Here is a 27390-nt window from a genome sequence, read left to right as displayed (position 1 = left end):
GTCTTAGAGAAATTGCTTTTGTAGTATATGAACAACTTTATGTTCTAAATAAGACCTTTTTTGTATGTACTAAAAAACCTAAAATAAAAGACAGTTGCCTTTCCTTTTTCAGCTAGATGATAATTACTCATTAAAGGTTGATGTTGCTTACATGGATATATTTATACTACCTTGCTCAACATCTTTTTAAAAAATCTGTTGAGGCTGGGCTTGGTGGCTTATGCCTGTAATCCCCCAGCACTTTGGGAGGCCAAGGTGGGCAGATCACTTGAGGTCAGGAGTTCGAGACCAGCCTGGCCAATATGGTGAAATTCTGTCTCTACTAAAAATACAAAATTATACATATATTAGTCAGGCGTGGTGGCGCAGGCCTGTAGTCCCAGCTACTTGAGAGGCTGAGGCAGGAGAATCACTTGAACCCGGGAGGCAGAGGTTGCAGTGAGCTGAGATTGTGCCACCGCACTCCAGCCTGGGTGACAGAGCAAGATTCCGTCTCAGGAAAAAAAAAAAAAAAAATCTATTGAGTTTACTTTTTTAAGCATTTTATGTCTGTAAAATGTTTTATAATTTTCCCCAGTTCTTACAGGCTACAACTTTCCAAGCTCACCTGCCTCTTAATCTAATTCTATTTCGGAGTATACTTTAAAATTCCACAGACTTAAAGTCTGGACTCTGCTTTCTAACAAGTGGGGCAAATTCCTTTGCATTTCTGAGCCTCAGTCCTCATTTAAAGGGAGACAACAATAGTGCCCCCCAATCTGGTTTACTGAAAGAAGAACAGGTAAAGAGAATGTAAACTGTTCAACAGAGCACTTGGCATCTGCTGTGGCTCAGGAAACCGCACTGTCGCCGCAGGTCAGTGTGGATGTTGTGCAGGTGCTAAGTGGGGCAGTGCGTGTTTTCCCTGCCCACATAAAAATGTTTGCCAGTCAGAGATTTATGCCTCATTCAGTGCCCGCTAAGCTGCTATGAAAAGATAACAATTCAGTCACATTCTGGAAACAAGAAAAAGCTACCTGCAATGCTGAATTATCCATAGTCCTATAGTAGCTTGTAGACCTACTTGGTGATGATGGGCTCTGTGTTTGAATAGATAGCTTCACAGAAACACATTTTCATTGCACCCAAGTTGACAATACATTGGAACTCAACTTTTCAATCTCATCTCCTGTCATGCTTTTTCTGATTCATTGGCCATACTAGTCTTTTCAGCTCAATCAGTGTTCTAAACATTTTCCCACCTCAAAACCCTCGAACACAACATTTTCTGGACATTTTCTTTCTATAGAAGAAGAAAGACAAACCTTAGCTAGGGAAATCTCAGCTTTCTGGTTCTGAAGGCTTTCCAGTAAATCTTGTTTTATTAAGCAATGCTTAATAATTGTTTTATAAACACTGAAAGTTAAAATGCAATTTCCTATGTAAATGCATCAAGCAAATAAGAATGGTATTTAAGGACATAAAGAAATAGGGAAATTAAGGAAGTTGATCTATTTAAGGTCGGGTCACAAATTCCCTTAAGCTTTTTCTTGGAAATATTTTTCTTTTGGCTCAGTCTCACCTTTCAAACATATCAGAAAAATAATATTGATTTTGTGTGTTGTCAAGGCATAAAAAGCTGATATGAAAGGCACTTCCTAAATTTATTTTCAAGATACAAAATGGTCACTGTGACTAAACATACAGTGCGCCTTTCTGCATTAGTTGGATCCTCACCCAATTACATTAGGAGTTTTAAACTTTAAAATGTTTAAAAGTAAATATTATTGGAGTAAACTTGATTCCACTTTTCTTGGTCACTAGCTTCTGTTGAAGTGGAAGGGTACACTCTAAGAAAGTTAATTGAATTTAAAGATACTGAAATAAGAATTCCCTTCAATTTAACCAATATTGGTTGAATTCAATTCAACCTGTACATGTTGAGATTACTGTTTATGTGCATGGAGTTTCTAGAAAAATGATGGCAACAAAAACACAATGTCTGCTGACCTTGGGTTCTGTCTACAGAAAGACCTCAGAAACATTTTAGGCATTGCTTTCAATTACTCAACACTTTGTAATCTGTATACATCCAGGCATTCAATCAGCAAACATTACTGACCATCTACTGCATGGTAGGGCATGGGCTTGACATTTGCTAGATGAACAAGGCCCTTTGTTAACCCACTACTTCTCCAGTCTCCTCTGCCAACCAATCCCCACCCAGAGCCCCAGCTCGGGACATGCTATATCCCAGCTCTGCATGCTCTATTCACTCCATAATAACCAGGAAGTTAGCCCTGTAGCACCTGTAACCTCCTCCTGTGGTGGACCACTTACCACCTTGGGCTGAACTCATTTATCTTGAGTCCATTACCACTGCAGGCTGACTCTGAGCAACCCTTCACTGCTTATCACATCACAGTGCTGGAGTGTACACCACAGAGGCTCAACAGATATTTGTTACATACAAGCAGATTGTGACCAGCCTTGGAAATAACATTTCAAAATAGGTTATATGGAAGTCTGAGATCCCAGTCAATTAATACTTTATAATCTGCTCTCAAGTAACATGGATCCAGGGATTCTCATAACTAGAAGTACTTTAGAAAGTAGATGTCAACACTGACCCTCAGGGCAAAAATTCCTTTCATAGCAAGCTTGCCATTCCCACAGAAGCAACTGTGATTTGGAAAGTACTCCTGAAGTGGCTCTAGGGTGACAGTTTGCAGACAGCATCTACCTCGCCAGATTCAAACCCTAGAATGCTCATGCCTGAGGAGCCTGCCAAGTCGTCTGCTCCAAACCTCTCATTTTACAGATGAAATCACAAACCAGCAAGGTGACATGAACACAGTGAGTGGAAAACAAAGCTCTTTGGCTCCCAGCCTAATGATACTTTATTTCATACAAATGTCTCCTGTATTTGGTTATACCTGTGAACATTTCATGGATGATGGATCAGGGCAGTTATCAGTGAATTATACTTCCACCATAGCCAGTGGAAGGAGAGTTCTCAGCCTTGTCCCTATTCCACGTTCCAGTTCTACCTCTTGGGCCTAGGATGGTGAAGGAGATTGCTGAGTCATATTTTAATACCATCAACCAAGGGTCAACAACTTCCACCCAGCCTGAGGTAGCTGCAGGCATCCTACCCACCTCCCTACAGTGAAACTGCTGCCCATTCCAATGCCATTCATGCACGCACTGGCCCAAAAGCTTTTGAATGAAGAGTCATCCTGATCTCACTAAACAAATGCTACCTCATTAGGTGCTATGACTACACCACAGACCCTGAGACAGGATGGAATAAGACCAGGAGTTAGAGGGTGAGTCAGCAGAATAAAATGGCTACTTAGAGAGGAAACTCCATCAGACATAGGAAGAAGGTGGGGCAAGACAATATCCAGCACCCTCCCTTGACATCACAGCCACTCTTAAAAAGGTCTGTCTCTTCACAACTCCTCACTTCTGTCCCCAGACTCCACGTTCACTTTCAGGTAAGTTTCCTGAAGAAGGATTGAGGTCCCTGCTCTTCAGGTTTAGCAGCAGAGAGTGAGCCAGTGCTCTTCACCCTCTCTATGCGAGGTCTTGGGTGAGGGTTAACGAGCCAATCCTGTGGTTGCCCCATGGGCACATCATAGCCTCAGCTGACGAACAAAGACCCAACAGGCACGAATGCAGGGAGGCACATGATGGGTGGATCGTGACTTATCTCAGTGAATGAATCTTCATCTAAGAGTTGTTTTCCTCCTGCAGACAAACCAGAACATGAACCTTCCACCCTCTTATCAATCTGCAGAGATTCCTTCCAAATTCAGACAGGACATTCAACATTTAGAACAGAAACATAGTAATCAAAGGTTATGATCGTTTAATGTGGATATAACACATTCTTGGGAAGGTTTATTCCTCCTTGTCACAGGGGCTACTAGACAGATGTTGACTAAGCACGGTGAGTAGATGGTTGGGTGAGAACTTGTAGAATATTAGTTTTAAACTCTCTTTCAATGTAAATTTCTTCAGTGCAGGTTTCTCTTGTAATATCACTTCATTACACTTATTTGTTTATATAATTCCCTCTTCTCAACTGTATTAAAGGTTGAGACCTTACCTTTTTACCATTGCATGACCACCACCTAATTAATATACCTGAGAGACAGTAGGTGTTTAATAAATAAATCTTGTATAATTACATTTAGCTAGATTTTCAGAAGGTACTATACAGATTGGTCAGATGCTTTCATGTTAACAAGAAATAAGTCTTACATCTTAACTTATATTTATATAAAATCAAAATATAAACAGAATCTTACTCTCATAAACTGACTACAACTCATGAAAATAAACTACAATTGTCTACTTAAGCTTCACTGCTTGGAACAGAAAACTAAGTACCTCATGTTCTCAATTCTAAATGGGAGCTAAACATTGAGTACACATAGACCAAAAAAAAGGAGGAGGGGGGATCAACAGACACCAGGGCCTACTTGAAGGTGGAGAGTGGGAGAAGGGTGAGGATGAAAAAACTACCAGTCTGTACTATGCTTATTACCTGGGTGATGAAATACTCTGTACACCAAACCCTTGAGACACACAACTCACCTGTATAATAAGCCTGCACCTGTACCCTCTGAACATAAAATAAAAGTCAGAAAGAAAGAAGGAAGGAAGGAAGGAAGGAGAGAAAGCAAGCAGGAAGGAAGGAAGGAAGGAGAGAAAGCAAGCAGGAAGGAAGGAAGGGAGGGAGGGAGGAAGGAAGGAAGGAAGGAGAGAGAGAGGGAAAGAAAGAAAAGAAAGAAAGAAAGAAAGAAGAAAGAAAGAGAAAGAAAGAAGAAAGAGAGAGAGAAAGAAAGGAAATTAAAGACCAGTGTGTGTTGTTCTCTGCATGGGCTTTGTCTTTAAATACATTTAAATTGTGAGAATAATTGTTTCTGTCTTCATAGTCAATTGCTCCACATTTGACTAAGCATTAAATCACAAATAAATTCAGTTTTTCCTGGCTATCCTATTCTTACTTCAAATTTTTGTGATTTGTACTCAAGTCATATCATGTATTTTACTTATAGGATCCTGTAATTTTCCTTTCTATTTGTTCACACTTCATCGTTGGCCTAAGAGATTTGACCCTATCGGTTTTCTTTCTATGACTCAATTTTAATGCCTATATGTTTTAAGAAGTAAGTTCTAAAATTAAAAAAAAAACCTTTCCTGCTTATGGTAGACAGAATAATGCCCCCTCCCCGCCCCCAAGATGTTCACATCCTTATCCCCAGAACCTGTAACTATGTGGCCTTACATGCCAAAAGGAACTTGGACAATTTGATAAAGTTAAGGACTTTGAGATTGAGAGATTATTCTGGATTAACTGGGTGGGCCTCATTAAACAGTATAGGTCTTTAAAAGCAGAGAACATTTCCTGGCTATGGTCGTGGAGCGATATGACCATGGAAGAAGGGTCAGAGAGCTGCTGGCTTTGAAGATGGGAGGAAGCAGCCATGAGCCAAGGAATGCGGATGTCCTCCACAAGCTGGAAAAGGCCAGGAAACAGATCCTGCCCTAGGAAACAGATCCTCCCCTAGGGAATGCATGCTACCGTACCTTGATTTTAGCCAAGGGAACCCGGATCTGCAGAGATATAAGATAATATATTGGTGTCGTTTTAAGCCACTATGTCTGTGGTAATTGGTTATGGCAACAATAGAAAAACCATACACAGCCCAAACCCTAGCAACTCGCAAGCTAGAGCGAAGCTCTCTGAACTTGCATTTCCTCATTTATAAAAGTAGAGATAATAAACGCTACCTAAGAGACTCCTGTGAAGATGAAATGCAATGAAGAATGCAGAAAGCTTAATTCAGTGCCTGCAACCTCCGAAGTGAGGGGAGCCGTTCTCTGAATTAACTGGGATGTGAGCCCCACAGCCACTTACAGTCCCTTACGCGGCCTCCCCTCTGTCCTCCTGGAATGAAAAGCGTTCCTTCTTAGGTTGCGGGTTAGAGAAGTCACCTCTATTCGCATGCGCAGGGCTGGGCAAGATCCTTGGGTTTTATAAGCAATAGTAGACTTCCCAGGAGACCAAAGTATCTCCCAGGTCCTATAGTCCCAAGGCATCAGCACTGAGGAGGAGAGGGCCACCCCCAGGTGTCACCGCAACCCTATTATTGTCCCCGGCAGCTTTGCCTTCCTGGTCTGAGATGATGCACCCTAGAGGGAGACGACGCAGTAACAGGATTCCAAAGACCACATACTCTCAGACGCAGTCAAACCATATGGCCTGCCTTGTTGCCTCGTTTAGAAACAATCATTTTCCATTCTAAAGTTTCGATGAATAAAATCCAAACTGTTACCAATTTTGCACAACGGAGATGCCTGCCGCAGATTTTAGCTGGTGCTCGGTCCTCGCATTGACGATGAGCTTAGAGTGCCGCCTAGTGGGAACAACGAGCGGCAGCAGTGACAACATTTTGTAGAGGAAAAAACTACCAAGGGAGGCATCGGGAACGTTGTAAATAGAAAGTCCCAAGGTCCTGGTGATGGGCTGCTGTTTTATGGGCCTGCCTGACCTAAATGAGCTATATCCCAAGGTGACTACCTCATCTAAAAAGGCGTCCTAGCTCCATCAGGATATTCATCTTATCTAGCTCTCAAACATCCTAAATAGAAGTGTATTTCATTTACTGTAGAATATTTTGGTAAATTTTCCCCTTTATTTTCATAAGGCAGAAACATGAAGTTGACCTTTTCCTTAGAAATGTTCATATTCGAAATACTAAAGGTTATTATTGAGAATGTTGAATTTTAATAAACTTTCAATTTATTCATTTCTATTGTTTTATCTGTTTTTCACTAGGAATCCAGCTACACACCATTGAGATATGTTTGTTTCAAACAGATTTTAATAATTCTGTACCAGAACTATTCCTAATATTACCCTTTTATATTTTCTCACATCTGTTTATTTTTTCTGAAAACTTTCCTTATTCATTAACTCATTTTTTTTTACTTCAGCTAGTTTTCTGAAAGGGTTATAGTTAATAACTTTTTGTCACCTTATTTTGGAAAAATAAAATCTATCTTATTTACTCTATACTTTCCTTTAGAGGAAGAGTATATTGAAAGAAGTGGCTTTGCTCAAAGAATTTTAAATATAGAAAGCTGCTACTTGACTAGCTGAAAACTGGACATTTTTCTATAATGTCAAAACACATCACAGAAACTGAGAAACTTCCTGGATTTTCTACTACTTATCCAAGTTCTCTTCCTCAGTTGCAATTTCCACTAACTGGATGTTAGCCAGCCCCCTTCCACTCTATCCTCTTCTCTACACGGAAGTAATTTGCTGATTCCAAACCCAGGCTCTTCTACAGATTATCCCCTGAGTGCCAGCCCTACAGTAATAAACTGGCATTAAACTTCTCCACTTCGATGTTGAAAACCAAACGGATCCTCTTCCTCCCACCTACATCTGCTCCTCCTCCTAAAATCCTCTATCTCGTAGAAAATGGTACTACCATCTGCTGAGCCTCCCAAACCAGAACTGGGGGATAACTATAATTCCTCCCTCCCCGTTGACCTCCCCCAAATCCCATTTTCACTCTCAGTTCACCCTTTCGTCATCTTTTGCCATGATGATTTCTACAGTTTCTCAGTGGTTCTCCCTGTTGGCCCTTTCCAGTAAATTCTGTATTTTTGTGATAGATTGAGCTTTGTACAATGCAAATTGATCACCACCTAAAAATCCTTCGTTGACTCCCCAGAGCTTTCATCCTAAATCGAAACTCCTACATGAGGATATCAAGACCTTTATCATCTGGCTTCTAGAACCTCCCAGCTTCATCTCTTCCCACTCGCCATTTTTCACCCAATCTTCCAGCCATTCTAGACATCAACATTCCTTTCCACACCTCCCTGCCTTAGCTACTGCTCACCACTTCCTCAGGCTAGTTCCTTCAGTCCTCAGCTTAGGCAACGGGTCATCCAGGAGGTCAGCTTAAGGCATGCGGGCAACATTAGAACAAGGATCACATTGCATTCCATTGTCTTTATGTGTCTGCCTCTTCCCCTACTAGACTTCTTGAGGGCAGAAACTGTTGATGTTCATTTCTGAAAACCTAATGCCCTACAGACAGATTGTTATATTTGTTGGAGAAGTTGAGAAAATATGATAATGGAGAACACTTCTTACCCTCTGCTAAGCACTACAAAGGTGTTACATGTATGGCTATATTTAATCTTCATACTGACCCTATGAAGATATTTTTAATGTTTGTTTTATAAATGAAGAAAATGAGGGCCAACAAAGTCAACAAAGGGTCAACAAAGTTAAATTATCTGAGGTCACCATGGCGGAAGCTGTAATGTACCTTCTAAATCCTCCTTCAAGAAAAGACAGGACAGACACAGTAGCTCACACCTATAATCCCAGTAGTTTGGGAGGCCGAGGCGGATGGATCACCTGAAGTCAGGAGTTTGAGACCAGCCTGGCCAACATGGTGAAACCCCATCTCTACTAAAAATACCAAAATTAGCTGGGTGTGTGGGGGGCACCTGTAATCCTAGCTACTCGGGAGGCTGAGGCAGGAAAATTGCTTGATCCTGGGAGGCGGAGGTTGCAGTGACATGGGATCACACCACAGCATTCCAGCCTAGGTGACAAGAGCAAGACCTTGTCTCAAAAAAAAAAAAAAAGAAAGAAAAAAAGAGAAAAAGGCCTTACTGCCTATTCTGTGTGGACTGTTGTCCATGGTACTCTTTACCCAAGGCTATGTCCTTTGGGGCACATTCAGTGACTGACCCCTATGAGAGATTACCTCAACTGAGTTGTCAATTCAGAGTATCTCATGAGGTCAGCTCAGAGGCCTCCTTTGAGACACAACTTTTCCTCTATCCAATCTCATCCTTCTCTTTCTTTAAAAGACATCAATGCTAAAAGCACTCTTTTTTATAGCTTTTATTTTAAGTTCAGGGTACATGTGCAGGTTTGTTACATGGGTAAACATGTGTCATAGGGGTTTGTCGTACAGATTATATCATCACCCAGGTATTAAGCCTAGTACCCATTAGTTATTTTTCCTAATCCTCTCCCTCCTCCAAACCTCCACCCTTCAATAGGCTCCATTGTGTGTTGTTCCCCTCTCTGTGCCCATGTGTTCTCATCATTTAGCTCACATTTATAAATGAGAACGTGCAGTATTTAGTTTTCTGTTCCTGTGTTAGTTTGCTAAGGATAATGGCCTCCAGCTTCATCCATGTCCCTGCAAAGGATATAATGTCAGTCTTTTTTATGGCTGCATAGTTTTCCATTGTATATATATCACATTTTCTTTATCATGTCTATCATTGATGGGCATTTAGGTTGATTCTATGTCTTTGCTATTGTGAATAGTGTTGCAATGAACACACACGTGCATGTATATTTATAACAGAATGATTTTTATTCCTTTGGGTATATACCCAGTAATGGGATTTCTAGGTCAAATGGTATTTCTGTCTTTAGGTCTTTGAGGAATTGCCACACTGTCTTCCACAGAGGTTGACCTAATTTACACTCCCACCAACAGTGAATAAGCATTCTTTTTTCTCCACAACCTCACCAGCATCTGCTATTTTTTGACTTTTTAATAGTCATTCTGTCTAGTGTGAGATGGTATCTCATTGTGGTTTTGATTTGCATTTCTCTAATGATCAGTGATGTTGAGCTGCTTTTTCATATGATTGTTGGCCACATGTATGTCTTCTTTTGAAAAGTGTCTGTTCATGTCCTTTACCCACTTTTTTATGGAGTTTTTTTTTCCTTGTAAATTTAAGTTCCGTATAGATGCTGGATATTAGACCTTTGTCAGATGCGTAGTTTGTGAAAATTTTCTCCCATCCTGTAGGTTGGTCTGTTTACTCTGTTGATAGTTTCTTTTACTGTGCAGAAGCTCTTTAGTTTAATTAGATCCAATTTGTCAATTTTTGCTGTTGTTGCAATTGCAAAAACACTCCTTAACAAGCCTCATGCACTCTTCTCTCCATCTCAGACTCTGCTCCCCAGGGAATCCTGTGGCACTCACACAGCTAGTAAAACATAGGTACTGAGCACAGGCACTCAATAAATATTTTGTCACTGTTTCATCTGTTTTTTTGTTTAGTTGGTTGGTGCCATTTGTTTAGGGTACTTGCCCTCAAGAACCTCACAATCTAGTCTATTGGCCATGAAGGGGCAGGAAAATTATATTCTAAGGTGCATGGTTTTAAGATCAAGTCAATAAATGTAAGTTTAATTACTTCAAACAGGACACAAACGTTCTCTAAGTTTAAGCTTTGTTTTATTTAACAACGCTTTTAGAAACCCAAAATTTTAGCAATGATATTTTTTCTTCTTAAACACAAGCCTGATCCACATCTTATTTGTTATTTTTCTAAATACCTTTAAAGCAATTAAAAAGAAAAACATTTTAAGAGAAGAGAAGAAAAGAAAAGACTCTCATGAGTGCCTAATGACCGTAGATCTTCCCAGAACTTGTCCATGCCACAAGTTTAGCCTCCCTGGATATTAAAATCTGTGCTGGTGACTTCAAGCATTATAGCCACCTGAAGCCTTTGGCTATGGCAGAGTGCTCTAGATCCTGCCAACAGACCTCTTCAGGAAACAGACCAGAGTAAAGACAGTTCAAATACCTTTAAACCTTCATTTTAAAACATGATCTTGGAAAGAAACCAAAAGCAAATGCAACAAAAGCAAAAATTGACAAATGGGACCTAAATAAACTTAAGAGCTTCTGCACAGCAAAAGAAACTATCAACAGAGTAAACAGACAGCCTGTAGAATAGGAGAAAATATTTGCAAACTACGCACCTGACAAAGGTCTAATATCCGACATCTATAAGGAACTTAAAGAAATTTACAAGATAAGAACAAACAACCCCACTAAAAACTGATCAGAGGACATGAACAGACACTTTTCAAAAGAAGACATACATGTAGCCAACAAGCATATGAAAAAAAGCTCAATATCAATGATAATTAGAGAAATGCAAATCAAAAGCACGGTAAGATACTATCTCACACCAGTCAGAATGGCTATTATTAAAAAGTCAAAAAAAAAATACCATGCTAGTGTGGTTGTGGAGAAAAGGGAACACTTATACACTGTTGGTGGAAGCGTAAATTAATTCAACCATTGTGGAAAGCAGTAAAGAACTAAAAGAACTTAAAGAACTAAAAGCAGAACTACCATTTGACCCAGCAATCCCATTACTACATATATACTCAGAGGAATATAAATCATTCTACCATACAGACACATGCAAGCAAATGTTCACTGCAGCACTATTCACAATAGCAAAGACATGGAATCAACCTAAATGCCTATCAATGACAGATTGGATAAAGAAAATATGGTACATATACACCATGGTATATGAAGCCATAAAAAAGAATGAGATCATGTCTTTTGTGTAAACATGGATGGAGCTGGAGGCTATTATCCTTAGCAAACTAATGTAAGAACAGAAAATCAAATACTGCATCCTCTCACTTATAAGTGAGAACTAAATGATAAGAACTTATGAGCACACAGAGGGGAACAACAGACACTTAAGGATAGATGGGAGGAGGAGGGAAAGGATCAGAAAAGATAACTATCAGATACTGAGTGTAATACCTGGGTGATGAAATAATCTGTACAACAAACCCTCCGTGATACGAGTTTACCTGTGTAACAAACGTCACATGTACCCCGGAAGGCAAATAAAAATTATATATACGTACATACAGACATACGTACATACATACATATTTCTGATCTTGAACTCTCAACTTTGATTAAGAACTAAGCTACAGAAGGGCTAACTTTTGAAATAGGTGCTGCAGGGAGTATTCTTTACCAGTGTTTGAACTGCTATTGTCATAATTTTTTGGTTGAGGTTTGCTTTCGGTCTTTGCAAAATTGAGGAATGTACTTTTAAAAACTCTGTCAGAAAAATTTGTTAGTTAATTAAAACGTCAAGAGCCCGTCAGTCTGGCTCAGTTTCCTAGAAGCTTATTGCGCAGCGTTAAACCTATATAATTTTTCATTGTCCAAATTAAAATAAATTTCTTGGAGAAATGTTAGTAGAGAGACTAGAATTTAAGCTGACACTATGAGGTACTCACTCTTTTCATATTCCATCTCTCTCATGCTGACACTTCTGGCTTTCTGTTGCCCTCTGCAACCAAAGAAAGGCAATAAAAGGTCTTTCCATCAGTTCTATGGAACTACTACTCTGGAAATATTACTTCCTTAAGAATTTTATGTTTGTGTCATTTTGTGAGGAAAGCACTTGTACCAACAAAAATGTAGGGAAGTGGTTAAGAATGTAGATATTGGATTCAAGGAGACTTGAATTAAAACTCTTAATCTTAATGTAGCAGTTGCATGGCATCAGGAAGTTGTTTAATGTCTTTGAGCCACTTTCAGCTGTTCTTTTAATGACTACTTATGTTAATCAATTAATAACTACTATATTAACACCTACTTCATAGTCATTTTTAAATAAACTGAATAAAATATTGAATGAGACCGTTTGCACTCAGTTGGCATATAAATAGCACATGACAGATGATGATAGTTGCTACTTAAAGTTCCTCTGTTGCACTGAGAATAGACAAGTGCAGGGAGAAAACATTTATTAAGCATTAACTTGATATCGGATACAGCACTATCTTTACATACATATTCCCATTTAATTCTCATAACAATCCAATGAGATTGATAATAATATTCCTACTATGTCGTGGAAAGATTGAAGCCTCAGAGAGATTAAGGAACCTTCCCAGAGTCACACAACTAGATTGTGATCTGTCTAAGGGCAGAATCTGTGTCTTTTTTTTTTTTTTTATTGTACTTTAAGTTCTACGGTACATGTGCACATTGTGCAGGTTAGTTACATATGTATACATGTGCCATGCTGGTGCGCTGCACCCACTAACTCGTCATCTAGCATTAGGTATATCTCCCAATGCTATCCCTCCCCAGTCCCCCCACCCCACAACAGTCCCCAGAGTATGATATTCCCCTTCCTGTGTCCATGTGATCTCATTGTTCAATTCCCACCTATGAGTGAGAATATGCGGTGTTTGGTTTTTTGTTCTTGCAATAGTTTACTGAGAATGATGATTTCCAATTTCATCCATGTCCCTACAAAGGACATGAACTCATCATTTTTATGGCTGCATAGTATTCCATGGTGTATATGTGCCACATTTTCTTAATCCAGTCTATCATCGTTGGACATTTGGGTTGGTTCCAAGTCTTTGCTATTGTGAATAATGCCGCAATAAACATACGTGTGCATGTGTCTTTATCCAGCATGATTTATAGTCCTTTGGGTATATACCCAGTAATGGGATGGCTGGGTCAAATGGTATTTCTAGTTCTAGATCCCTGAGGAATCGCCACACTGACTTCCACAATGGTTGAACTAGTTTACAGTCCCACCAACAGTGTAAAAGTGTTCCTATTTCTCCACATCCTCTCCAGCACCTGTTGTTTCCTGACTATTTAATGATTGCCATTCTAACTGGTGTGAGATGGTATCTCATTGTGGTTTTGATTTGCATTTCTCTGATGACCAGTGATGGTGAGCATTTTTTCATGTGTTTTTTGGCTGCATAAATGTCTTCTTTTGAGAAGTGTCTGTTCATGTCCTTCCCCCACTTTTTGATGGGGTTGTTTTTTTCTTGTAAATTTGTTTGAGTTCATTGTAGATTCTGGATATTAGCCCTTTGTCAGATGAGTAGGTTGCGAAAATTTTCTCCCATTTTGTAGGTTGCCTGTTCACTCTGATGGTAGTTTCTTTTGCTGTGCAGAAGCTCTTTAGTTTAATTAGATCCCATTTGTCAATTTTGGCTTTGTTGCCATTGCTTTTGGTGTTTTAGACATGAAGTCCTTGCCCATGCCTATGTCCTGAATGGTAATGCCTAGGTTTTCTTCTAGGGTTTTTATGGTTTTAGGTCTAACGTTTAAGTCTTTAATCCATCTTCAATTGATTTTTGTATAAGGTGTAAGGAAGGGATCCAGTTTCAGCTTTCTACATATGGCTAGCCAGTTTTCCCAGCACCATTTATTAAATAGGGAATCCTTTCCCCATTGCTTGTTTTTCTCCAGTTTGTCAAAGATCAGATAGTTGTAGATATGCAGCTTTATTTCTGAGGGCTCTGTTCTGTTCCATTGATCTATATCTCTGTTTTGGTACCCGTACCATGCTGTTTTGGTTACTGTAGCCTTGTAGTATAGTTTGAAGTCAGGTAGTGTGATGCCTCCAGCTTTGTTCTTTTGGCTTAGGATTGACTTGGTGATGCGGGCTCTTTTTTGGTTCCATATGAACTTTAAAGTAGTTTTTTCCAATTCTGTGAAGAAAGTCATTGGTAGCTTGATGGGGATGGCATTGAATCTGTAAATTACCTTGGGCAGTGTGGCCATTTTCACGATATTGATTCTTCCTACCCATGAGCATGGAATGTTCTTCCATTTGTTTGTATCCTCTTTTATTTCCTTGAGCAGTGGTTTGTAGTTCTCCTTGAAAAGGTCCTTCACATCCCTTGTAAGTTGGATTCCTAGGTATTTTATTCTCTTTGAAGCAATTGTGAATGGGAGTTCACTCATGATTTGGCTCTCTGTTTGTCTGTTGTTGGTGTATAAGAATGCTTGTGATTTTTGTACATTGATTTTGTATCCTGAGACTTTGCTGAAGTTGCTTATCAGCTGAAGGAGATTTTGGGCTGAGACAATGGGGTTTTCTAGATATACAATCATGTCATCTGCAAACAGGGACAATTTGACTTCCTCTTTTCTTAATTGAATGCCTTTTATTTCCTTCTCCTGCCTAATTGCCCTGGCCAGAACTTCCAACACTATGTTGAATAGGAGTGGTGAGAGAGGGCATCCCTGTCTTGTGCCAGTTTTCAAAGGGAATGCTTCCAGTTTTTGCCCATTCAGTATATTGGCTGTGGGTTTGTCATAGATAGCTCTTATTATTTTGAAATACATCCCATCAATACCTAATTTATTGAGAGTTTTTAGCATGAAGGGTTGTTGAATTTTGTCAAAGGCTTTTTCTGCATCTATTGAGATAATCATGTGGTTTTTGTCTTTGGCTCTGTTTATATGCTGGATTACATTTATTGATTTGCGTATATTGAACCAGCCTTGCATCCCAGGGATGAAGCCCACTTGATCATGGTGAATAAGCTTTTTGATGTGCTGCTGGATTCGTTTTGCCAGTATTTTACTGAGGATTTTTGCATCAATGTTCATCAAGGATATTGGTCTAAAATTATCTTTTTTTGTTGTGTCTCTGCCTGGCTTTGGTATCAGAATGATGCTGGCCTCATAAAAAGAGTTAGGGAGGATTCCGTCTTTTTCTATTGATTGGAATAGTTTCAGAAGGAATGGTACCAGTTCCTCCTTTTACCTCTGGTAGAATTCGGCTGTGAATCCATCTGGTCCTGGACTCTTTTTGGTTGGTAAGCTATTGATTATTGCCACAATTTCAGCTCCTGTTATTGGTCTATTCAGAGATTCAACTTCTTCCTGGTTTAGTCTTTGGAGAGTGTAGGTGTCGAGGAATTTGTCCATTTCTTCTAGATTTTCTAGTTTATTTGCGTAGAGGTATTTGTAGTATTCTCTGATGGTAGTTTGTACTTCTGTGGGATCGGTGGTGATATCCCCTTTATCATTTTTTATTGCATCTATTTGATTCTTCTCTCTTTTTTTCTTTATTAGTCTTACTAGCGGTCTATCAATTTTGTTGATCCTTTCAAAAAACCAGCTCCTGGATTCATTAATTTTTTGAAGGGTTTTTTGTGTCTCTATTTCCTTCAGTTCTGCTCTGATTTTAGTTATTTCTTGCCTTCTAGCTTTTGAATGTGTTTGCTCTTGCTTCTCTAGTTCTTTTAATTGTGATGTTAGGGTGTCAATTTTGGATCTTTCCTGCTTTCTCTTGTGGGCATTTAGTGCTACAAATTTCCCTCTACACACTGCTTTGAATGCGTCCCAGAGATTCTGGTATGTTGTGTCTTTGTTCTCGTTGGTTTCAAAGAACATCTTTATTTCTGCCTTCATTTCGTTACGTACCCAGTAGTCATTCAGGAGCAGGTTGTTCTGTTTCCATGTAGTTGAGCGGTTTTGAGTGAGATTCTTAATCCTGAGTTCTGGTTTGATTGCACTGTGGTCTGAGAGATAGTTTGCTATAATTTCTGTTCTTTTACATTTGCTGAGGAGAGCTTTACTTCCAAGTATGTGGTCAATTTTGGAATAGGTGTGGTGTGGTGCTGAAAAAAATGTATATTCTGGTGATTTGGGGTGGAGAGTTCTGTAGATGTCTATTAGGTCTGCTTGGTACAGAGCTGAGTTCAATTCCTGGGTATCCTTGTTGACTTTCTGTCTCCTTGATCTGTCTAATGTTGACAGTGGGGTGTTAAAGTCTCCCATTATTAATGTGTGGGAGTCTAAGTCTCTTTGTAGGTCACTCAGGACTTGCTTTATGAATCTTGGTGCTCCTGTATTGGGTGCATATATATCTAGGATAGTTAGCTCTTCTTGTTGAATTGATCCCTTTACCATTATGTAATGGCCTTCTTTGTCTCTTTTGATCTTTGTTGGTTTAAAGTCTGTTTCATTAGAGACTAGAACTGCAACCCCTGCCTTTTTTTGTTTTCCATTTGCTTGGTAGATCTTCCTCCATCCTTTTATTTTGAGCCTATGTGTGTCTCTGCACGTGAGATGGGTTTCCTGAGTACAGCACACTGATGGGTCTTGACTCTTTATCCAGTTTGCCATTCTGTGTCTTTTAATTGGAACATTTAGTCCATTTACATTTAAAGTTAATATTGTTATGTGTGAATTTGATCCTGTCATTATGATGCTAGCTGGTTATTTTGCTCGTTAGTTGATGCAGTTTCTTCCTAGTCTTGATGGTCTTTACATTTTGGCCTGATTTTGCAGCAGCTGGTACCGGTTGTTCCTTTCCATGTTTAGCGTTTCCTTCAGGAGCTCTTTTAGGGGAGGCCTGGTGGTGACAAAATCTCTCAGCATTTGCTTGTCTGTAAAGTATTTTATTTCTCCTTCACTTATGAAGCTTAGTTTGGCTGGATATGAAATTCTGAGTTGAAAATTCTTTTCTTTAAGAATGTTGAATATTGGCCCCCACTCTCTTCTGGCTTGTAGGGTTTCTGCCGAGAGATCCGCTGTTAGTCTGATGGGCTTCCCTTTGTGGGTAACCCGACCTTTCTCTCTGGCTGCCCTTAACATTTTTTCTTTCGTTTCAACTTTGGTGAATCTGACAATTATGTGTCTTGGAGTTGCTCTTCTTGAGGAGTATCTTGGTGGCATTCTCTGTATTTCCTGAATTTGAATGTTGGCCTGCCTTGCTAGATTGGGGAAGTTCTCCTGGATAATATCCTGCAGAGTGTTTTCCAACTTGGTTCCATTCTCCCCATCACTTTCAGGTACACCAATCAGACGTAGATTTGGTCTTTTCACATAGTCCCATATTTCTTGGAGGCTTTGCTCATTTCTTTTTATTCTTTTTTCTCTAAACTTCCCTTCTCACTTCATTTCATTCACTTCATCTTCCATCACTGATACCCTTTCTTCCAGTTGATCGCATCGGCTCCTGAGGCTTCTGCATTCTTCACGTAGTTCTCCAGCCTTGGTTTTCAGCTCCATCAGCTCCTTTAAGCACTTCTCTGTATTGGTTATTCTAGTTATACATTCTTCTAAATTTTTTTCAAAGTTTTCAACTTCTTTGCCTTTGGTTTGAATGTCCTCCCGTAGCTCAGAGTAATTTGATTGTCTGAAGCCTTCTTCTCTCAGCTCGTCAAAGTCATTCTCCATCCAGCTTTGTTCCGTTGCTGGTGAGGAATTGCGTTCCTTTGGAGGAGGAGAGGCGCTCTGCTTTTTAGAGTTTCCAGTTTTTCTGTTCTGTTTTTTCCCCATCTTTGTAGTTTTATCTACTTTTGGTCTTTGATGATGGTGACGTACAGATGGGTTTTTGGTGTGGATGTCCTTTCTGTTTGTTAGTTTTCCTTGTAACAGACAGGACCCTCAGCTGCAGGTCTGTTGGAATACCCTGCCATGTGAGGTGTCAGTGTGCCCCTGCTGGGGGGTGCCTCCCAGTTAGGCTGCTCGGGGGTCAGGGGTCAGGGACCCACTTGAGGAGGCAGTCTGCCTGTTCTCAGATCTCCAGCTGCGTGCTGGGAGAACCACTGCTCTCTTCAAAGCTGTCAGACAGGGACATTTAAGTCTGCAGAGGTTACTGCTGTCTTTTTGTTTGTCTGTGCCCTGCCCCCAGAGGTGGAGCCTACAGAAGCAGGCAGGCCTCCTTGAGCTGTGGTGGGCTCCACCCAGTTGGAGCTTCCCGGCTGCTTTGTTTACCTAAGCAAGCCTGGGCAATGGCGGGCGCTCCACCCCCAGCCTCGCTGCCGCCTTGCAGTTTGATCTCAGACTGCTGTGCTAGCAATCAGCGAGACTCTGTGGGTGTAGGACCCTCCGAGCCAGGTGCAGGATATAATCTCGTGGTGCACAGTTTTTTAAGCACGTCGGAAAAGCACAGTATTCGGGTGGGAGTGACCCGATTTTCCAGGTCACCCCTTTCTTTGACTCGGAAAGGGAACTCCCTGACCCCTTGCGCTTCCCAAGTGAGGCAATGCCTCGCCCTGCTTTGGCTCGCACACGGTGCGCGCACCCACTGACCTGCGCCCACTGTCTGGCACTCCCTAGTGAGATGAACCCAGTACCTCAGATGGAAATGCAGAAATCACCGTCTTCTGCGTTGCTCACGCTGGGAGCTGTAGACCGGAGCTGTTGCTATTCGGCCATCTTGGCTCCTCCCAGAATCTGTGTCTTATTTAAATTGACAACACCTGTCATCAAGTAGTATTTGGTGATGGATACATTAACAGCTGAATGCATAAATCAAATATAAGCTTTATATCCCATGTAGTGCAGACTTTGCATGTCACATTCAAGGCAACAAGAGTCTTTCTGAAATGTTAAGGAATCATTTAGATTATCATTGGAAACTGGTAAAAGGTGTAGAGAGTGTTACTCACCACTTTATACAAAATATTTTAGTTCCAAGTATTTAAGAAAATCTTTGTCCAATTATTAGCTGATCACTAATGGAACAGAGACTTCTGGGGAATATACAACAAAGAATACAGATATCATAAAATTAGTTCAGAAAATTTGCTGAACGAACAACTTCAAAAGAAGCAACAAAAACAAGCATTAAGGGATAGGTTATAAAATTCAAACACATAACATTCAAAATACCCTGTTTTCAACAAAAAGTATGAGCCACACCAAGAAATAAGAAAGCATATGGTCCACACATATGAAAAAAAACAATCAATAGAAACTGCTCCTGACGAAGACCAGATGTTGGACATATTAGACAAAGATTTTAAGTAATTGATTTCAAATATATTCAGAGCTAAAACAATTTCTAAAGAACTAAAGGAAAGCATGAGAAAAACTTCTTACCTAGCAGAAAATACCAATGAAGAGAAAGAAATTCTTTAAAAAGCACTAAATAGAAATTCCAAAGTTGAAAAATATAATAAGTGAAATGAAAAATTTGCAGAGGGATTCAATGGAAAATTTGAGCTAGCAGAGAAAGAATCAGTGAATTTGAAGACAGGACAATTAAGATTTTCTAGTGTAAGGAGCAGAAAGAAAAAAATGAAGAAAAAGTGGACAGAGCCTAAGAGCCCCATGTAACACCATCAAGCTTACCAATGTATACATAATAAGAACCCCAAAAAGAGAGGAGAAAGGAACAGAAAGAAGAAATAATGATCACACTCCTTCCAAATGAAAGACATGAAAATAAATATCTAACATGCTCAGCAAACTGTGAAAAAATGAACTCAAAGAGACTAAGACACATTGTAATCAAACAGTCAAAAGCCAATGACAAAGAGAATCTTGAAAGCAGCAAGAGAAAAAAGACTCATCATGTATAAGAGATACTTAAAGATGAACAGATTACTCATCACAAACTCATCAACCAAAACAGCAAAACTGTTCTTCAGAAAAATGAAGGAGAAATTAAGACATTCCCAGATAAACAAAATCTGAGGGAGTTTATTGCTAGTAGACTTTCCCTACAGGAAATGTTAAAGGGAGTTCTTCACCCTGAAATAAATGGACCCTAGACAGTAATTTGAATGCATACGAAGTAATAAAGAACACTGGCAAAGGTAACTACATAAGTAACTATAAAAGAGAGTATTAATGCATTTTTTATTACTCCTCCTTTTAAAATTTTATTAAAAAACAAACGCATAATGCAGTAATTATAAATCTTAGTTGATGGGCACATAATGTATAAATATGTAACTTATACAGCATAAAAGAGGGAAAGAATGGAGTTCTATAGGAATAAAGTCTTTGTATACTATTGAAATTATTTGTATTAGTCTAAACTAGTTTGTTATAAATTAAGGTGTTAATTGAAATCTTCAAGGGAACCACTAACAAAATAATCCAAAAATATGTAGTAAAAAAAAATTAAATAGTACTTTTTCCTGTGGAATATATTTTCTTTGCCAGGGCCATATTTTCTTGGATTTCTTTGTGTGTCTCATATTTTTTTTGCTGAAAGCAATATTAGGAATAGTATATATTTGAATATTATAACCCATTCCATAGTGTTTGTTGTTGCTTCTTGTTGTAGTTGTTTATTTAGTTACTTTTCTAAACTAATTTTGTAAGTCTTCACTCTTCATTGTGTATACCCCTTGAAGTCTCTGTTCCATTAGTGGTCAGCTAAATTAAATAAAAATTAAAATGTAATTTCAGAATATATTTAACACAAAATAAGGAACAAATGGAGGAATTAATAAACAAAACAGACATACCACTCTAGTCCATTTATGATGCTATAACAAAATAACACAGACTGGATAATTTATAAACAATAGAAATTTATTTCTCACAATTCTGAAGGCTGGGAAGTCCCAGATCATGGCACCAGCAGATTCAGTGTCTGGGGAGGGCATCTTCTCACAGTGTCCTCACATGGCAGAAGAACAAAAGAGGAAACTGGGACAAATGCTGTGTCCTCACATGGCAGAAGAGTTGAAGAAGCCAGGCAGCTCTTTGAAGCCTCTTCTATATGGATATTAATCTCATTCACAAAGGCAGAGGCCTCACGACTTAATCACTTTCCAAAATACCATGCGTCTTAATCGTACCACAATGGAGATTAAGTTTCAACATGAATTTTGGAGGAACTCAAACATTCAAACCACAGTAAGCATACGGAAAACAAAAAGAAAATAGCAGATACAGTAATTTCATTAAATATCAGTTGATTAAACTCTCTAATTAAAGGTAGAAATTGTCCAGGCAAGGTGCTCACACCTGCAATCCCAGCACTTTGGAAGGCTGAGGCAGGTGGATCACCTGAGGTCAGGAGTTCGAGATCAGCCTGGCCAACATGGTGAAACCCCATCTCTACTAAAAATACAAAATTAGCTGGGTGTGGTGGCAGGCGCCTGTAATCCCAGCTACTCGGGAGGCTGAGGCAGGAGAATCACTTGAACCCAGGAGTTAGAGGTTGCAGTGAGCCGAGGTTGAGCCATTGCACTCCAGCCTGGGCAAAAAGAGTGAAACTCCATCTCACAAAAAAAAAAAAAAAAAAAAGAAAAGAAAAGAAAAGGAAAGAAAAAGAAAAAGAAATTGACGAATAGATTAAAAAGCATGATACATTATAAGACGTGTACAAGATACTTTAGATTAAAACACAGATATATGTTAAGAGTAAAAATATGAAAGAAGTTTCCATGAACTGTAACCAATAGAGAACTAGAGAAGCTATACTAATATCAGACAAAATAGATTTTAAGACAAAGATACTGCTATTGAAGAGATGGCAGGAAAACTAGAAGAAATCTCTGAGTTCTAATTTACTGGAGCTTGAGATAGAGGTCATGGCTATAAATATACATGATGACAGGGACCATGTTTTATTAAACTTTAATCCTCATACTTAGCTTGGATCTTAGGGTATAATAGATATTTAATAAATATTGATTGAGTGAATGAAATTATATATGCACTATAAATCATTCCCATAGAAGTGATAGTTGAAGCTATAATTTAAAATAAGATCTACGGAGACTATAGAAAGGAGAGACCACAAATAACTAAATCATGGAAAATGTGGGAAAGATTTGCATTTATGAGGCAAATGAAAGAAAAGCAAGTGTTGAAGTAAGAAAATACAAGAAAACAATTGAAGATAAAGAGCAGTAGACTATCAAAAGAGCACAGGGCACACACATATTGTATCAATATATACAGAGTATATAAAATTTGCATCTAAGCATAGATTACATATACACATATTTATGCATGTGTGTATATGTGTGTATTTATATAATCAAAATAATCAATCACATACATGTCACTGTTTCAGCACACCACAGAGAAGCCTAAACTGGAGTGTTTTCTGACTTTTGAAAGGAAACAATTCTTCTGCTATCATAATTAAATATGGTTCATAATCAGAAGTATTGCCTACTTGCCCAGAGTTTGTACATCTCTCTTCTAAATAACAACTCCATTGCTTTGCCCTGTCTGTATTCCTCTTATGTATACTGAGCGTTTTTCTTCTGAAAAAATGGTTCAAGTATCCTGTATATAGTGCAATAAAACTTCTGGTAAACAAATAAACAAATGATGCAAAGTGAATTTGAAGTTAGAAGAGGATTTTAGCTACTTTAACAAACACTTTCTCCAATGGAAAGATTAATGTCCATCTTAAATTCAGAAGATGGGGGAAAGGAAGTGGAGAGATGAAATAGAAATTGACTAACATTTTATCAACTTATTCCCTAAGGATGTAATGTAGTGGTACTAAGATATCTTTATTAGTCTTAGCTTCTTTGGGTTTTTCCTTTTTTTCTTCTTTCTTTTTGCTATGCTTGCTAACTTTAATACATTGTCCATCTTGTTTTAGTAGGACACATACAATTGCAGTGTATAAACTATCTGCTACCCCAGTTTCTGCTAAAGAAGTCTTTGCTCAGATTCTGTGTTTGCCAAGAATGAAGAAACACTGCAATACAGATTTAATTATTCTCCATTACTGCACGGACAGTTATTGTTGTAGGTGGTATTTTTAGGTTTTAGGTGGCCAACATGCACTCCCCTTTCTTCAAGTGGGATCATCTTCACTATACTTTATCCACCCTCCTTCCTGCTTCTCAGTTTATAACGATTCAGATGGCTGACTTCAGAGGCAGTTACATAAACCAAGCTTGGCCAATCAAATGTTCTGCATCTGGAATTTGACTCTTGAGTAGAATAGCTTACTCACAATGGTGATAGCTTACTTTCCCTAGAGTTGAATGCTCAGAAGGAGTAACTCCAGAGATACCCTGACCTCCAGAGCTCCCTGGTTTGTGACCCTCCTCAGATTTGCATTTTAAACATTGCTTTCATTTCTGGAATATCCAAATCCCTTCCAATAAATACAAATTTTTCTCTTAAGTTATCTCGAATGCACTTCTACAACCAAAAAGAAAAACAAAAACCTTATTTATTAGAAAACGCTTTATTTAAAAAGACAGAATACCAACAGACTAGTTACCCAGCACTGCCCAAACTGAGGTCTACCACTGAGGTGTCCCTGTAAGAAGTAGGACCAGTTGTTAGCAAACATACCAGAATTTATAACTTCCAAACAAGTCTACCCATTCTAAGGATGCTTTAACAGAAATGCTGTTAGATGGCTGATTAATATCTTTATTCTTTTTAACAACTTTCAGTCCAAAGTTGATCTACTTTTACAACTGTTCTCTCGTGTTTCAATTCTTCCTTATTGTTGACAGAGGAGCAGCATTATGATTTATGTCAAAGTATTTTTATTTATTTCAACGTAAAATATCATGTTTTATAAACATTTCTTTTTAATACTTTAGCATCTTAGTATTTCAAGTTATACATTATCTGTATACTTGCTGGTAGCCAGGATTTGGTCTTGCCCAGGAATACTCAATAGAAAAATAATGTAAGCCACTTACATAATTTTAAATTTCCCATGAGCCACATTAAAGTTTTAAAAACTAGGTGAAATAGATTTTAACAATATATTTTATTTAACCCAATGCATCTAAAATAGTATTTTAACATGTAATCAATATACAATTATTAATGAGATATTTTTATATTCTTTCTAATATACTAAGTCTTTGAAATCCAATGCATGTTTCACACTTAGAGTGCATTTTAAATAAGATGCAAATTTCCATTTGAAGTGCTTGGTTTGTATAAAGACTTCATAAATTTTACAGTTGAAAAAGTAGATTCAGCCGGGTGCAGTGGCTCACGCCTGTAATCTCAGCACTTTGGGAGGCCGAGGCAAGCAGTTCATGAAATCAAGAGATTGAGACCATCCTGGCCAACACGGTGAAACCACATCTCTACTAAAAATACAAAAATTAGCTGGGTGTGGTGGACGCGCCTGTAGTCCCAGCTACTCAGGAGGCTGAGGCAGGAGATTCTCCTGAACCCAGAAGCAGAGGTTGCAGTGAGCCAAGATCACACCACTGCACTCCAGCCTGGTGACAGAGCAAGACTCCATCTCAAAAAAAAGTAGATTCAATGGTACATGCCTATAGTCTCAGCTACTTGGGAGGCTGAGGCTGGAAGATTGCTTGAGCTCAGGAGTTTGAGTCCAGCCTGGGCAATATAGTAAGACCTCATATCAAATAAATAAATAAATACATAAAAAGGAAGAAAATAAAAAGTCAATTCACATACCCAAGGAGTTCTGAACATACTTAAAGTTTTTTAATAAATGAATCGTGTCAGTTTTTACATTTAAGCTAATGAAAATTAAATGGAATTATAAATTCAGTTTCTCAATTGTACTAGCATGTATTGAATGCTCATTTCATGTGGCTAATGGATACTCTTTGGATCTCACAGGTCTAGCTAAACCGGCTAGGTATGTGTATTTTAATTAGAGTAAGGAGAGACATTCAGACATCTCCCAGACTTCACTCATGAGATTTCGACATTTTAACATTCTACAATAACTTTTGTTATTGAAGGATACAGGGATTTCTGCTTGAGGTATGTTGAGTTTCATTGGACTGTGGTTTATAATTTTTAACAAATTTGGAAATTTTTTGGCCATTATTTCTTCAAAGGTTTTTTTCTATTCTGTTTCCTCTGCCAAATCGCCCCTCATCCACCCAGTCCACCGTCACCATTTCAGAACTCCAATTACCTGCATGTTAAGCTGATTGATATGGTCCCAGAGCTCACTCTTGCTCTGTTCTTTTTTTCCTTTTTTTTTTTTTTTAGTATTTTTCTTTATTCGTGTTTTATTTAGAATTGTTTCTGTTGCTATGTCTTCAAGTTCACTCATCTTTTCTTCTGCAGTGTCCTATCTGCTGTTAATGTCATCCATGATATTCCGCATTTTTCACTTCAGATCATGTATTTCTCATCTCCAGAACTTCAATTTGGGTCTTTTAAAATATTTTCCACTTTTCTCTTCAACACAATCATGCTTTTCCTCTCCTTTCTTGGACATATTTCACAGTCTGTTCCTACTGTTTGTCTCCTGGTTATGGATTGTATTTCCCTGCTTCTTGGCATGCTTGAACATTTTTGACTCAATGCTGGACTTGGTGAATTTTATGCTATTGGATGCCAAGGTTTTATTCATTGTGTTACTGTTAATTGATAGTTTTTATATTTCTTTAAGTATTTAGGGGCTTTTTTCTGGGATGCAATTTAGTCAATTGGAATCATTTGATACTTTTGAGGTTTGCTTTTAGGCTTTGTGGGATGTGCCCTTTAGTCTAGGTGTAATATGGCCCCACTACTGATAAATACCCTTCTGAGAACTGAACCTAATGCCCCCTGTATTAGGAGGTCTTTCCACTCTGGCTAGTGGGCATATAAGCTATTCCTGGACCTGTGTGTGCTCTGGAGATTGATCCGCCTGTCTTTCCAGCAGTTCTTCTTGGTGTCAGTAGTTTCCTCACACATGTATGCAGATCGGTTCTCAGAGGAAGATTTGAAAGTACTCTCCTGCTGAGTTCCAGAGTTCTCGCCTCTCCTTCTCTCTCTTCCCCCATCCCCCCACCACCACTTTGCTCTCTTTGTCTCTCTCTCTCCTTTTGTCTCCCTCTCTCTTTCTCTGTCTTCTGGGATTGCCATAACAAAACACCATCAACTGGGTAGCTTATTTCTCATGGTTCTGGAGTCTGGGAAGTCCAAGGTCAAGACATCAGCAAATTTGGTGTCTTGTGAGGGCTTACTCTTTGGTTCATCAATGGCACCTTCTTTATTGTGTCCTATTGTGTCCTCACATGGAGGAAGGTTATGAATGAGCTCCCTTGGGCCTATTTTATAAAAGCTCTAATCTCATTGATCATTAATGATATCAACTCCCAAAAGGCCCCACACCTAATACTATCACTTTAGGGGTAAGGATTTCAATGCATGAATTTAGGGGGTGGGGACACAAACATTCAGACCACAGATAGCTCACGCCCTCCTGCTTACAGCTCTCTTTCTCTGTCTCTCAATCTCTCTCTCTCTCTCTCTCAATCTCTGCAGAAACTTCCTTTCTAGCACTCTTCCCCACAAATTTTCTTAACTCAGCAAGACCACCAGGCTCTACTTGGGTTCCCTTTCCCTGTGTAGGCAGGGGCTGGGGCCATGGAAGTGCTCACATTACTGGTTTCCCTTCCCGGGAAACATTGTCCAGTGCTGCCTGTTGTCCAATGTCTGAAAAAATTTTGTTTCCTGTATTTTGTCCAGTTTTCCAGTTGTTTAAGAGTATAAGGTAAATCTAGGTCCTGTTATTCTATCATGGCCCAAAAGATATAAACTGTTAATTGCCATTCATTTAATAAATACTGACTGATTGCCTGCTCATGAGAAACTGCAGAATGCTGCGAATCAACTATTGAACTAAAAGAAATGCAGTCCCTGCCCTCGTGGCTAGCACAGCTCAGCAGGAAAGAGCAACAATAATTAAAGATTTGTTCAAGTAAATACATAATATAAACCATGATAAGAAATGACAGAAGGTAGAGCACTGCAACAGCATATAAGGGAAAAACTGACTTTGGGCAATCAAGCAAAGTTTCCGAAAACAAGGACATTTTTAACTAAGATTTAAGGAATAAATAAGATTGGTACCTGCACTGTGCAGGGTAGGAAGACTGCCAAGGAGAACAGAATGTGCAAAAGGCCCGTGGCAGGAAGGAATCATAAGAAATCATCCAGTCCAATCCTTAAGTTTGCCAGTGAAGAAACAAAGGCTCAGAGAGTCTAAGGCTCATGTTAGTGTCAGAGCAGGGACTAAAACCCAGGACTCCTACCATCGGGTCTAGTGCTCTTTCCA

At 39.0% G+C, this 27390-nt stretch overlaps 1 protein-coding gene across 2 annotated transcripts in view; it reads left to right on the top strand.

Moving 5' to 3' along the window:
- Window positions 1-27390, top strand: part of SNX16 (sorting nexin 16) — an 84389-nt gene that overhangs the window by 55301 nt on the left and 1698 nt on the right. For both annotated transcript variants that reach the window (XR_010159119.1, XR_010159117.1), the window contains one exon: window positions 24951-25097. The gene's annotated coding sequence lies outside the window, so the exon portion shown is untranslated. The remainder of the gene's footprint in view (window positions 1-24950; window positions 25098-27390) is intronic.

Source organism: Pan troglodytes, chromosome 7, assembly GCF_028858775.2.
Source record: "Pan troglodytes isolate AG18354 chromosome 7, NHGRI_mPanTro3-v2.0_pri, whole genome shotgun sequence".
Lineage (NCBI taxonomy): Eukaryota > Metazoa > Chordata > Mammalia > Primates > Hominidae > Pan > Pan troglodytes.
The sequence above is the reverse complement of the archived record's forward strand: the minus strand, read 5'-3'. Positions and strand labels throughout refer to the sequence as shown.